This window comes from Peromyscus maniculatus, chromosome 3 (genome assembly GCF_049852395.1).
Source record: "Peromyscus maniculatus bairdii isolate BWxNUB_F1_BW_parent chromosome 3, HU_Pman_BW_mat_3.1, whole genome shotgun sequence".
Lineage (NCBI taxonomy): Eukaryota > Metazoa > Chordata > Mammalia > Rodentia > Cricetidae > Peromyscus > Peromyscus maniculatus.
Genome location: NC_134854.1, coordinates 119,589,998 through 119,603,002, shown reverse-complemented (window position 1 = coordinate 119,603,002; position 13,005 = coordinate 119,589,998). Strand labels below are relative to the sequence as shown.

At 42.8% G+C, this 13,005-nt stretch overlaps 1 protein-coding gene across 3 annotated transcripts in view; it reads left to right on the top strand.

Moving 5' to 3' along the window:
* The window catches only part of Lmod3 (leiomodin 3), a 60,675-nt gene that overhangs the window by 28,222 nt on the left and 19,448 nt on the right, over nucleotides 1-13,005 (top strand). The window contains exons 3-4 of one of the 3 annotated variants that reach the window (XM_042273705.2): nucleotides 9,967-10,072; nucleotides 11,884-11,967. The exons of 1 other annotated variant lie outside the window; for it this stretch is intronic. The gene's annotated coding sequence lies outside the window, so the exon portion shown is untranslated. Of the gene's footprint in view, nucleotides 1-9,744; nucleotides 10,073-11,883; nucleotides 11,968-13,005 lie in introns of those variants that run through there. One more of the 3 variants, XM_076567437.1, reaches the window with a different exon arrangement.

Here is a 13,005-nt window from a genome sequence, read left to right as displayed (position 1 = left end):
CCCTGGAACTGGAATTGCAGACAGTTGTGAACTGCCATGTGGGTGCTGGGAATTGAACCCAGATCTCTGGAAGAGCAGTCAGTGAGCTTAACTTCTGAGCTGTCACTCCAGCCCCTTAAGGATTTATTTAAAGAGCAAACCAGAGCTCTGTCACAGCGAGGTTTGCCGTATGTGTTGTTGGCTGGAGCCTCGCAGAGCGGTGCTGGGTTCTTTTGGGCACCCCATCTCGGAGAGGTTTTCAGAGAGACACTGCAGCCGCCGCCATGACCAGCAGCATGTGAAGACGCCGGTAAGCCACCAGCCATGTGGCAAGTGATCCATGAAACACAAGCGCTAGTGAGCCGTGAATGTTTTTTGAGTTGAAAAGACTGGCCTCATGGTAGAATGCAAAGTGAAGAGCAGAGAAAATGGCCTGGCTTTAGAAAATACAACTAGAAGTTCAAACAGGATTCAGGCCCAGCAGCGGCCCACAGAGGTAGACAGGCCCGGCGGCAGAGACAAGCAGACGCAGGTAGGCCTGTGGCAGCGGCAGCGGCCCGCGGAGGTAGACGGGCCCAGCAACAGCCCGCTGAGGTAGACGTGCCCAGCGGCGGCAGCCGACAGGGATATTCAGGCCCGGAGGCAGCCGGCAGAGACATTCAGGCCCAGCGGCAGCCCACAGAGGTAGACAGGCCCGGCGGCAGAGACAAGCAGACGCAGGTAGGCCTGTGGCGGGGGGCCGTGGAGGTAGACGGGCCCAGCAGCGGCAGCCGACAGGGATATTCAGACCCGGCGGCAGCTGGCAGAGACACTCAGGCCCAGCGGCGGCCCACAGAGGTAGACGGGCCCAGCAGCGGCCCGCTGAGGTAAACGGGCCCGGCGGCAGCGGCCAACAGGGACATTCAGGCCCGGCGACAGCCGGCAGAGACATTCAGGCCCAGCGGCGGTCCACAGAGGTAGACAGGCCTGGCGACGGAGACAAGCAGACGCAGGTAGGCCTGTGGCGGCGGCCTGTGGAGGTAGACGGACCCAGCGGCAGCCCGCTGAGGTAGACGTGCCCGGCGGCAGCGGCCGACAGAGACATTCAGGCCCGGTGGCGGCCCCCAGAGGCAGACAGAACCAGCGGCAGCTGACAGGGACCACAGGCCCGGCGGAGGACCGCAGAGGTAAACAGGCCCAGGGACGGAGACAAGCAGACACAGCTTGGAACAGGGACGCCCCTAACCCCAACATCTGGGGAAGAAGCTATCTCCGTGGGTCAGAACCAGAACGAATCTGAACACTCCGTCTGAGGACAACCCAGGGCCCAGCTGCTGATCCTGTGAAACCCAACAACTTGGAGGTGTTGGTGAGACTACCCTGCTCAGCTGAAACCCATCTGGGAGAGGATTCAGATGCCTACAGTTTAAAGTCTGAAGAAACAAGATCAGCTGAGGAGTTGACAAATGAACAAAAAGTGACCTGAGAACACAGAAGAAGGCGCTACCCAGACACCAAACAAGATCACCAGAATCATAAGTATATAATTCACTGATCGAAATCAGCTGCCCCTGAAGAAATAGCCCAATAGCACCAATTTAACCAAGAACCACTACTAAACCAAGACTAAAAATTAGAACAAGAGAGGCACTCTCAGACACAGACACCACCTGCACCTCACAGAGGAAGAGATGAGCAGACGCCAGTGCAAAAATACAGGCAACAACATAAAGACCTATATGGCAACATCAGAACCTAGTGATTCTATACCTGCAAGACCTAAACATACCATGACAGAAGAAGCAGAAGAAATCAACCCTAAAAATGACATTAAGAAGATGATAGAGGCCCTTAAAGAAGAAATAAAACATTCCCTCAATGAGGAAATAAAAACTTTCCTTAAAGAGGAATTGAAAAACTACCTTAAAGAGGAAATAAAAACTTTCCTTAAAGAGGAAATAAAAAACTCCCTTAAAGAGGAAATAAAAACTTCCCTTAAAGAGGAAATGAAAAACTCCATTAAAGAGGAAATAAAAAACTCCCTTAAAGAAATGGAAGAAAAAACGAACAAAAAATGGGAAGAAATCAAAGAAAGCCAAGAAAAAGCAATTAAACAGATGAAAGAAACATTCCAAGATCTGAAAAATGAATTTGAGACAATAAAGAAAACACATGCTGAGGGAATGCTGGAAATAGAAATCCTGACAAAACGAACAGGAACTATAGAAACAAGCATAACCAACCGATTGCAAGAGATGGAACAGAGAATCTCTGACACTGAAGACACGATAGAGAAAATAGATTCGTCAGTCAAAGAAAACAATAAAGACAAAAAAGTCCTAACACAAAACGTCCAGGAAATTTGGGACACCATGAAAAGACCAAACCTAAGAATAATAGGGATAGAAGAAGGAGAAGAATACCAACTCAAAGGCACAGAAAATATATTCAACAAAATCATAGAAGAAAACTTTCCTAACCTAAAGAAAGAAATACCTATGAAGATACAAGAAGCTTACAGAACACCGAATAGGCTGGATCCAAAAAAAAAGTCCCCTCGCCACATAATAATCAAAACACTAAACACACAGAATAAAGAAAAAATATTAAGAGCTGCAAAGGAAAAGGACCAAGTAACATATAAAGGCAAACCCATCAGAATAACACCAGACTACTCAATAGAGACTATGAAAGATAGAAGATCATGGACAAACCTCATGCAGACACTAAGAGACCATGGATGCCAACCCAGACTATTATACCCAGCAAAACTCTTAATCACCATAGGCGGAGTAAACAAAATATTCCAGGATAAAACCAGATTTAATCAATACCTGTCCACAAACCCAGCCCTACAGAAAGCACTAGAAGGGAAAATTCAACCCAAAGAAGCTAAACACATCCATGAAAAATCAAGCAATAGATAATCCTACACCAACATACACCACAGAAGGACAACACAACACAACCAAAAAAATAACAGGAATTAACAATCACTGGTCATTAATATCCATCAATATCAATGGTCTCAACTCACCTATAAAAAGACACAGGCTAACAGAATGGATTAGAAAACAGGACCCATCCATATGCTGCATACAAGAAACACACCTTAACTCCAAAGACAGACACTACCTCCGAGTAAAGGGCTGGGAAAAGGTTTTCCAAGCAAATGGACCTAAGAAACAAGCTGGTGTAGCTATCCTAATATCTAATAAAATAGACTTCAAACTAAAATCAATCAAAAGAGACCAGGATGGACATTACATATTCATCACAGGAAAAATCCACCAAGATGAAGTCTCGATTCTAAACATTTATGCTCCAAATACAAAAGCACCCACATTCATAAAAGAAACACTACTAAAGTTTAAAACGCACATCAAACCCCACACATTAGTAGTGGGAGACTTTAACACACCACTCTCACCAAAAGATAGATCTACCAGACTGAAACTTAACAAAGAAATAAAGGACCTAACAGATGTTATGACTCAAATGGACCTAACAGATATCTACAGAATATTCCATCCTAACACAAAAGAATATACCTTCTTCTCAGCACCCCATGGAACCTTCTCAAAAATAGACCACATGCTTGGACACAAAACAAATCTCAACAGATACAAAAAAATTGGAATAACCTCCTGTATCTTATCAGACCACCATGCCTTAAAGTTAGAACTCAATAACAACAAAAATTATAGAAAACCCACAAACTGCCGGGCGGTGGTGGCGCACGCCTTTAATCCCAGCACTTGGGAGGCAGAGGCAGGCGGATCTCTGTGAGTTCGAGGCCAGCCTGGGCTACCAAGTGAGTTCCAGGAAAGGCGCAAAGCTACACAGAGAAACCCTGTCTCGAAAAACCAAAAAAAAAAAAAAAACCCACAAACTCATGGAAACTGAATAATACCCACCTGAAACATCAATGGGTCAAGGAAGAAATAAAGACAGAAATTAAAGAGTTCCTAGAATTCAATGAAAATGAAAGTACAACATACCCAAACTTATGGGACACTATGAAAGCAGTGCTAAGAGGAAAATTCATAGCTCTAAATGCACACATAAAGAAGATGGAGCAATCCCATACCAATGAATTAACAGCACAACTGAAAGCTCTAGAACAAAAAGAAACAAACTCACCCAGGAGAAATAGACGCCAGGAAATAATCAAATTGAGGGCTGAAATCAACGAAATAGAAAACAAGAGAACAATACAAAAAATCAATGAAACAAAGAGTTGGTTCTTTGAAAAAATCAACAAGATAGACAAACCACTAGCCAAATTAATCAAAAAGCAAAGAGAGAACACCCAAATTCACAAAATCAGAAATGAAAAGGGAGACATAACAACAGACAATGAGGAAATCCAGAGAATCATCAGATCATACTTCAAAAACCTGTACTCCACAAAAATGGAAAACCAGGAAGAAATGGACAATTTTCTGGATAAATACCAAATACCAAAATTAAATCAAGACCAGATAAACCATTTAAATAGACCAATAACCCCTAAAGAAATAGAAACAGTCATCAAAAGTCTCCCAACTAAAAAAAGCCCAGGACCAGATGGTTTTAGTGCAGAATTCTACCAGACTTTCAAAGAAGAACTAATACCAATCCTCTTCAAAGTGTTCCACACAATAGAAACAGAAGGAACACTACCAAACTCTTTTTATGAGGCTACAATTACCCTGATACCCAAACCACACAAAGATGCAACAAAGAAAGAGAACTACAGATCAATCTCCCTCATGAACATTGATGCAAAAATACTCAACAAAATATTGGCAAACCGAATCCAAGAATACATCAAAACAATCATCCATCACGACCAAGTAGGATTCATCCCAGGGATGCAAGGATGGTTCAACATACGGAAATCAGTCAATGTAATACACCATATAAACAAACTGAAAGAAAAAAACCACATGATCATCTCCCTAGATGCTGAAAAAGCCTTTGACAAAATCCAACACCCCTTCATGATAAAGGTCTTAGAAAGAATAGGAATACAAGGAACATTTCTAAACATAATAAAAGCAATTTATAGCAAGCCAACAGCAAACATCAAATTAAATGGAGAGAAACTCAAAGCGATACCACTAAATTCAGGAACAAGACAAGGCTGTCCACTCTCCCCATATTTATTCAATATAGTACTAGAAGTTCTAGCTAGAGCAATAAGACAACAAAAGGAGATCAAAGGGATACAAATTGGCAAGGAAGAAGTCAAACTTTCACTATTTGCAGATGATATGATAGTATACATAAGTGACCCCAAAAACTCTACCAGGGAACTTCTACAGCTGATAAACTCCTTCAGTAAAGTGGCAGGATACAAGATCAACTCAAAAAAATCAGTAGCCCTCCTATACACAAATGATAAAAGGGCTGAGAAAGAAGTCAGAGAAACATCACCCTTTACAATAGCCACAAATAATATAAAATACCTTGGGATAACACTAACTAAACAAGTGAAAGACCTTTTTGATAAGAACTTTAAATCTCTAAAGAAAGAAATTGAAGAAGATATCAGAAAATGGAAGGATCTCCCATGCTCATGGATAGGCAGGATTAACATAGTAAAAATGGCAATCTTACCAAAAGCAATCTACAGATTCAATGCAATCCCCATCAAAATCCCAACACAATTCTTCACAGACTTGGAAAGAAAAATACTCAACTTTATATGGAAAAACAAAAGACCCAGGATAGCTAAAAGAATCCTATACGATAAAGCAACCCTTGGAGGCATCACCATCCCGGACCTCAAACTCTACTATAGAGGTATAGTAATAAAAACAGCTTGGTACTGGTATAAAAACCGACATACGGACCAATGGAATCGAATTGAAGACCCTGACATTAATCCATGCACATATGAACACCTGGTTTTTGACAAAGGAGCCAAAACTATACAATGGAACAAAGAAAGTATCTTCAACAAATGGTGCTGGCATAACTGGATGTCAATATGTAAAAGATTACAAATAGATCCATATCTGTCACCATGCACAAAACTCAAGTCCAAGTGGATCAAAGACCTAAACATAAATCCAGTTACACTAAACTTAATAGAAAAGAAGATAGGAAGCACTCTTGAATGCATTGGCACTGGAGACCATTTCCTAAATAAAACACCGACAGCACAAACCCTGAGCACAACCATTAATAAATGGGACCTCTCAAAACTGAGAAGCTTTTGCAGGGCAAAAGACACAGTCAATAAGACAAAAAGACACCCAACAGAGTGGGAAAAGATCTTCACCAACCCCACATCTGACAGAGGATTGATCTCCACAATATATAAAGAACTCAAGAAACTAGACATCAAAGCACTGAACAGTCCAATTAAAAAATGGGCTAAAGAGCTAAACAGAGAATTCACAAAACAAGAACTACAAATGGCTGAAAGACATTTAAAGAAATGCTCAACATCCTTAATCATCAGAGAAATGCAAATCAAAACGACTCTGAGATACCACCTTACACCTGTTAGAATGGCTAAGATCAAAAACACCAATGACAACCAATGTTGGAGAGGATGTGGAGCAAAGGGAACACTCCTCCACTGTTGGTGGGAATGTAAACTTGTACAACCACTGTGGAAATCAGTATGGCGGTTTCTCAGAAAATTAGGAATCGAACTACCTCAAGACCCAGCCATCCCACTCTTGGGCATATACCCAAAGAATGCTGATACATACCATAAAGATACATGCTCAGCTATGTTCATAGCAGCACTATTTGTAATAGCCAGAACCTGGAAACACCCTAGATGCCCATCAACGGAAGAATGGATGAAAAAAATGTGGTACATATACACAATGGAGTACTACTCGGCAGAGAAAAACAATGAAAGCATGAAATTTGCAGGCAAATGGATGGAACTAGAAAAAATCATCCTGAGTGAGGTAACCCAAACCCAGAAAGACAGTTATGGTATGTACTCACTCATTGGTGGATTCTAGATATAAAATGAACAATCAGACCACAACCCATAGAACCATAGAGGCTATATATATAGCATGGAGGTCCCTAGGATGACTGTGGCATATAATCAATTTCAGTTTTACTCAATTATTGAAAAAAAATAGCCAAATGAATGGAAACACATGAACTATGAACCAAAGGCTGAGGGGCTCCCAGCTGGATCAGGCCCTCTGAATAGGTGAGACAGTTGATTGGCTTGATCAGTTTGGGAGGCATCTAGGCAGTGGGACCAAGTCCTGTGCTCATTCCATGAGTTGGCTGTTTGAAACCAGGAACTTATGCAGGGACACTTGGCTTAGTCTGGGAGGAAGGGACTGGACCTCCCTGGACTGAGTCTACCAAGTTGATCACAGTCCTCGGGGGAGGACTTGTCCTGGAGGAGGTGGGAATGGAGGGTGGGCTGGGGGTAAGGGGAGGGCGTGGGAGGGGGGAGAATAGGGGAACCCATGGCTGATATGTAGAACTGAATGGTATTGTAAAATAAAAAATATATATCACAAAAAAAAAAAAAAAGAGCAAACCAGAGGAACTTGAGCTTACTCCACAATCCAGTCAGAATCACCCACCTGTCGGCAGCAACAGAGGATCCCATGATGCTCTAGGTCATCTGTGTCACAAACATTTGAATCAGCTTAAGGGTTTTCTTTGTCATAAAACTGTATCTGCACAAGCAAAATATTCAAATAACTCTGAAATGTGTAAGAAGAAAACAAAGAGCTGGGCATGGTGGTGCACACCTTTCACCCCAGTACTCAGGAAGCAGTGACATGTGGATCTCTGAGTTTAATCCCAGCCTGGCCTATAGAGTGAGTTCCAGGTGAACCAAAGCTACACAGAGAAACCCTGTCTCAGAAAACCAAACCAAAAAAAAAAAAAAAAAAAAAAAACCCCATAAAGATTACAGCTTCACTCTGAAGTAGTCTATGAGACTCTTTTACTGTGCTATGTGCAACATACATATATGTGGGTGGTCGTGTTTATACTTTTATTTTTGTGATGGAGTACTTCATTTGATAAAAGGACTTTTTCTTGTTATATTTTGTTTATCTAATGAGTGCATGGTTGCACACAAGAATGCTGTGGCACAAATGCAGAGGTCAGAAGACAATTTGAAGAAGTAGGTACTCTTTGAAATTGACGCTGCAAAAACATTTTCTTTCTTCTCTTTTTTGTTTGTTTGCTTGTTTTGTTTTGTCTTTCCAAACTGGGTTTCTCTGTGTAGCCTTGGTTGTCCTAAAACTCGCTCTGTAGACCAGGCTGACCTTCAATTCTGAGATCCACCTGCCTCAGCCTCCCAAGTGCTAGGATTAAAGGTGTGCACCATCTCCACCCACCACAAAACATTTTCTAAAGGCTGTTGCTAGTCTGTTGATAATAAGAATTATTTAGGTGATATATTATATACATAATATATATTATAAGATGATATATAATATCATTATCATAGAAACCATATTCAGAGGCAAAAAGCTTTTAGAAGCCATCAATCTAAACCATAATATTCTTGCTGTGGAAACTTAACTTTTTGGAGGAGAAATCTGAAGAGCTTCTTAGAACTCCATGTTTTCCAGACCAGTGTGATCCAAGAATAATTTTTCATAGCCAGTGTTTTGACATCCCCAACAGGTGTCTGATGATTTGTATGAAATAACAAAACAGGGCTGGAGAGATGATTCAGTCAGTAAGTGCTTTCTATATAGGTGTGAGGCCCTGAGAGTGACCCCTGGAGCCCCTGAGAGTAACAACCCAAGCCAGGCATGGTGATGCACACATATAATCCCAACACTTATTGGGGAGGGTGGAGTCAGGCAGATCCCTAGGGCTCCCTGGACAGCCAGCCTAGCCTGCTCGGCAAACTTTAGGCCAATACGAAACCCTGTCGCAGAAGACAACAAACAAACAAAAACCAAGGTGGATGGCATCTGAGGAAGGACACCAGAGGTTGACTTCTGTCCTCAGTACACACGGGCACACGCATGCTCAGGCACATACGCAGTAGCAGAGTAATCACTTTTGGTGCTGTGTGATTTCAGCCCTGGATATTAGATGCATTTGAACTGGACACATGATAGGAAGCAACAAAAGGCTAGGAGTTACGACTTCTGACATAACACCTATAATCCCAGCACTCTGTGGGCTGAAGCAGGAAGGAGTATCACAAGCTAGAGAGTAATCCAGGCTACATAATGAGATCCCCCTCCACACACACACGCCTTTTTCCCCTCCGGTAAATACCTAATATTTGTGTCAGTTCTGACAAATGTCTGTGGTTCTTTCAAGGTTGTAGGGGGGTGGACTTGACACACATAAAAAGCACTTGTCACAGGCTTAGTCGTGGTAAGTACTTGATAAAGTTTAGCAGAATAGCAAGATCAATAGCAGTCACAGCAGCCGGACCTTTACAATAACAGTAACGACAGCGGCAGCTGTCTGTAGTGCCCGTAGCTGCCCATAGCTGCGGTAGAGATCACAGTGGTGGGTCTGCAGAGTCAGTCTCTATCAGTTGCCTTAATAGGGTTGCTGCTGTGGATATCGCTCTGTATGCTGTGAATGTGTTGCTCTGATTTGGTTGATAAATAAAACGTCGATTGGCCAGTAGTCAGGCAGGAAGTATAGTATAGGTGGGACAAGCAGAGAGGGGAATTCTGGGAAGAGGAAGGTTGAGTCAGGAGACGCTGCCAGCTGCCACCACCGTGAGAAGCAAGATGTAAAGATACCAGTAATCCATGAGCCACATGGCAAGGCATAGATTTATAGAAAGGGGTTAATTTAAGATGTAAAATCTAGCTAGCAAGAAGCCTGAGCCATTAGGCCATACAGTTTTAATTAACATAAGCCTCTGTGTGTTTATTTGGGTCTGAGCAGCTTTGGGCCCAGGAGGGACTGGAAAAAACTCCAGCTACAGATTTCTATAGCATTCTCACTCACCTTTGAAATGAAACCAAAACAGGAACAATTTAATTTAAACAAAATCTTTTAATTTTACATTTATTTTTATTTTATGTGCACGAGTGTTTTGCCTGTCTTCATGTACAATGAACATAGCTGCCACCAGAGAAGATTGGAATAGATCATTGGATTCCCGGGAACCGGAGTATGGATGATTGTAAGCTACCAGGTAGGTGCTGGGAACCAAGCTTGAGTCCTCCGCAAGTGCAACAAGCACTCTTAATTGTTGACCCATCCCTCCAGCTCCAATTTAATTTTTAAAAAGTTAACTGGTTTGTAAAACAAGGTAAAAAGATGAGTAACCCCCCCTCCTTATAACTGAATTGGATTTGGTGAAAGCAAGGTAGGCTGGATATTGGGCCTTAGAGAAGTGTTTGTCTCGTATTTTTCAGAGCCCATTCTGAGAGGTTGCACCATGGGTCAGGGACATTTGAGCAGAGATCTAGGCATTTGTATGACATTCATGAAATCTTCAGGCAACTTGATGCCAATGGACAGAGCCTTGGAGATCCAAACAGAATTGCACAAGAGAATAACATACCACAAACAGGCCAGGACTGATTTATTTAGTACCACTTGGAAGCTGTTCTAAAGCTGTGTCCATTTTTAACCAGAGGATGTAACTGAAGTAAGAGATGGCTTATCTACCGTCTTCACAACGGGGATCAGTGTAGAATGAAAAAGTTAAAAAATTAAACGGACCCAAGAAAGACGTGTTACCTTCTCGGGCTATCTGCACTTCCCATACGTTACTAAGACTTATACATCTTTGTACACATATTACATACATGTTTTAGAGATAATAACATAAAAAAGCCTTTCTAGTTTCAGTTTGAACAGTATTTGTTAGATATTGGGCACAGCTAACAGATAATGTCCATTAAGTTACTGTGGATTATGTCACTTAGGCTTTTCCCAAATGTCCTACAAAGTATAGTGTGTGTGTGTGTGTGTGTGTGTGTGTGTGTGTGTGTGTGTGTGAGAGAGAGAGAGAGAGAGAGAGAGAGAGAGAGAGAGAGAGACTTTTTGACATTGAGACTCCATGTTGTCATGTATAAGCTCATCCTTGAGAACTGCATAATTGAGTTAGGAAAAAAATCACAGATAGGTTCATGTTTTCAGGAATTCTGCTTTTGTGTCAGGCTCCTCTCATTGCTGGCCTGTGGGTCTGTAGGCTGTGGGGCTGCAGACTAGACAAGCCTGGAAGGCAATGACAGTTCTGTGGGGCAGATGCTCAGTTCTGGAGAAGGACTGGAGAGAAAGGCATTTGGAAAGGAGAGTACCTCAGTGAAAGATGAAAACAAAAAAATAAAGGTTACTCTACCCAGAAGGGCCAGGGGTGGGGGTCGATGAGGAACTCTAAACTTTGACATGGCGGCGAAGATTTCTCCCAATCCTGGAACTCTCAAGTTGGCTGTGGTTAGCACAGTGTGCCGCAGGGATTGGTGGGAATCACAGAGGAGTAGAGCAGCAGAGTCCAGATCTTTTTTGTTGTTGTTGTTGAAATTTTTTTATTAAGAATTTTTTTATTCATTTTACATACCAACCACAGATCCCCCTCTTCCCTCCTCCCACCCCTCCAGCCTTCCCCCACCCCCATTTCCTCCTATAAGAAGGTAAGTCCTCCCATGGTGAGTCAGCAGAGCCTGGTACATTCAGCAGAGTCAGGTCTAATCCCTTCCCCCTGCATCAAGGCTGTGCAAGGTGTTCCACCATAGGTAGTAGACTCCAAAAAGCCAGCTCATGCACCAGGGATGGATCCTGATCCTATTGCCAGGGGGTCCCTTAAGCAGATCAAGCTGCACAACTGTCTCACTTATGCAGAGGGCCTAGTCCAGTCCCATGGAGGCTCCACAGGTGTTGGTCTAAATTTCATGAGTTTCCACTAGTTTGGTTTGGTTGTCTCTGTGTTTCCCCATCATGACCTTGATGCCCCTTGCTCCCTTGCTCATAGAACCCTTCTCTCTCTTCGCCTGGCAGAGTCCAGATCTTGAAGGACCCTACGACTACAGGAATCCTCTATGGGGACTTGAGCAAGAGAGTGGCAGGCGACTTTTTCAAGCTGTAAGTTCATACACACACACACACACACACACACACACACACACTTACGAGCTTCAAGTTGATCAAAAGCCAGGAATCTTATAACCTCCCATCACAGAAGAGAGAGAGAGAGAGAGAGAGAGAGAGAGAGAGAGAGAGAGAGAGAGAGAGAGATCATCACACTTCAAACACTCTTTGTTATGGAACATTTGTTTGCATTGTAAAGATGTGTCTTTGCCAAGTTACCTTCTGATTGGTTTAATAAAGAGCTGAGTGGCCAATAACTAGGCAGGAGACATAGGTGGGACTTCTGGGCAGAGAGAGAGGAAGAGGAATGTAGGTGCTCCAGAGAAGCCAGGACACACAGAACAAGTCAAAGGTACACAAAGAAAGAAAGGTGAAAAGCCACATGGTAGGACATAGATTAAAAAATATGGGTTCATTTATGTGATAAGAGCTAGTTAGGAACAAGCCTAAGCTATAGGCTGAGCTTTCACAATTAATATAAGCCTCCATGTCACTATTTGGGAGCTGGCTGGTGGGACAGAGAAAGACTCCTTACAGTTCTTCCGTCTGTTCCTCTAGTGGTGTGCTTCACTTCAGCCTCCATAGCAAGTGTCCCTCTCCTGTGCAGCTTTCCAGAGTTACTAAGGCAATTTTCAAGTAAACTTATATATACTTTTATCTTTCCAGACAAATGAAGGTTATGATTATTAATCTCTTACAGAGATAAGTCACCAGGTATTTAACCTTTTTCCCCAATGTATTTGAAAATATTAGACTGGGCCGGGCAGTGGTGGCGCACGCCTTTAATCCCAGCACTCGGGAGGCAGAGCCAGGCAGATCTCTGTGAGTTCAAGGCCAGCCTGGGCTACCAAGTGAGTTCCAGGAAAGGCGCAAAGCTACACAGAGAAACCCTGTCTCGAAACACACACACACACACACACACACACACACACACACACACACGTATTAGACTGTCTCAGATGTAGGGAGCAGACAGCAATTGGTTCTCTTTGGCGTGGTCTTCCCTCCCTTACTCCATTATTCCAGTTCCCT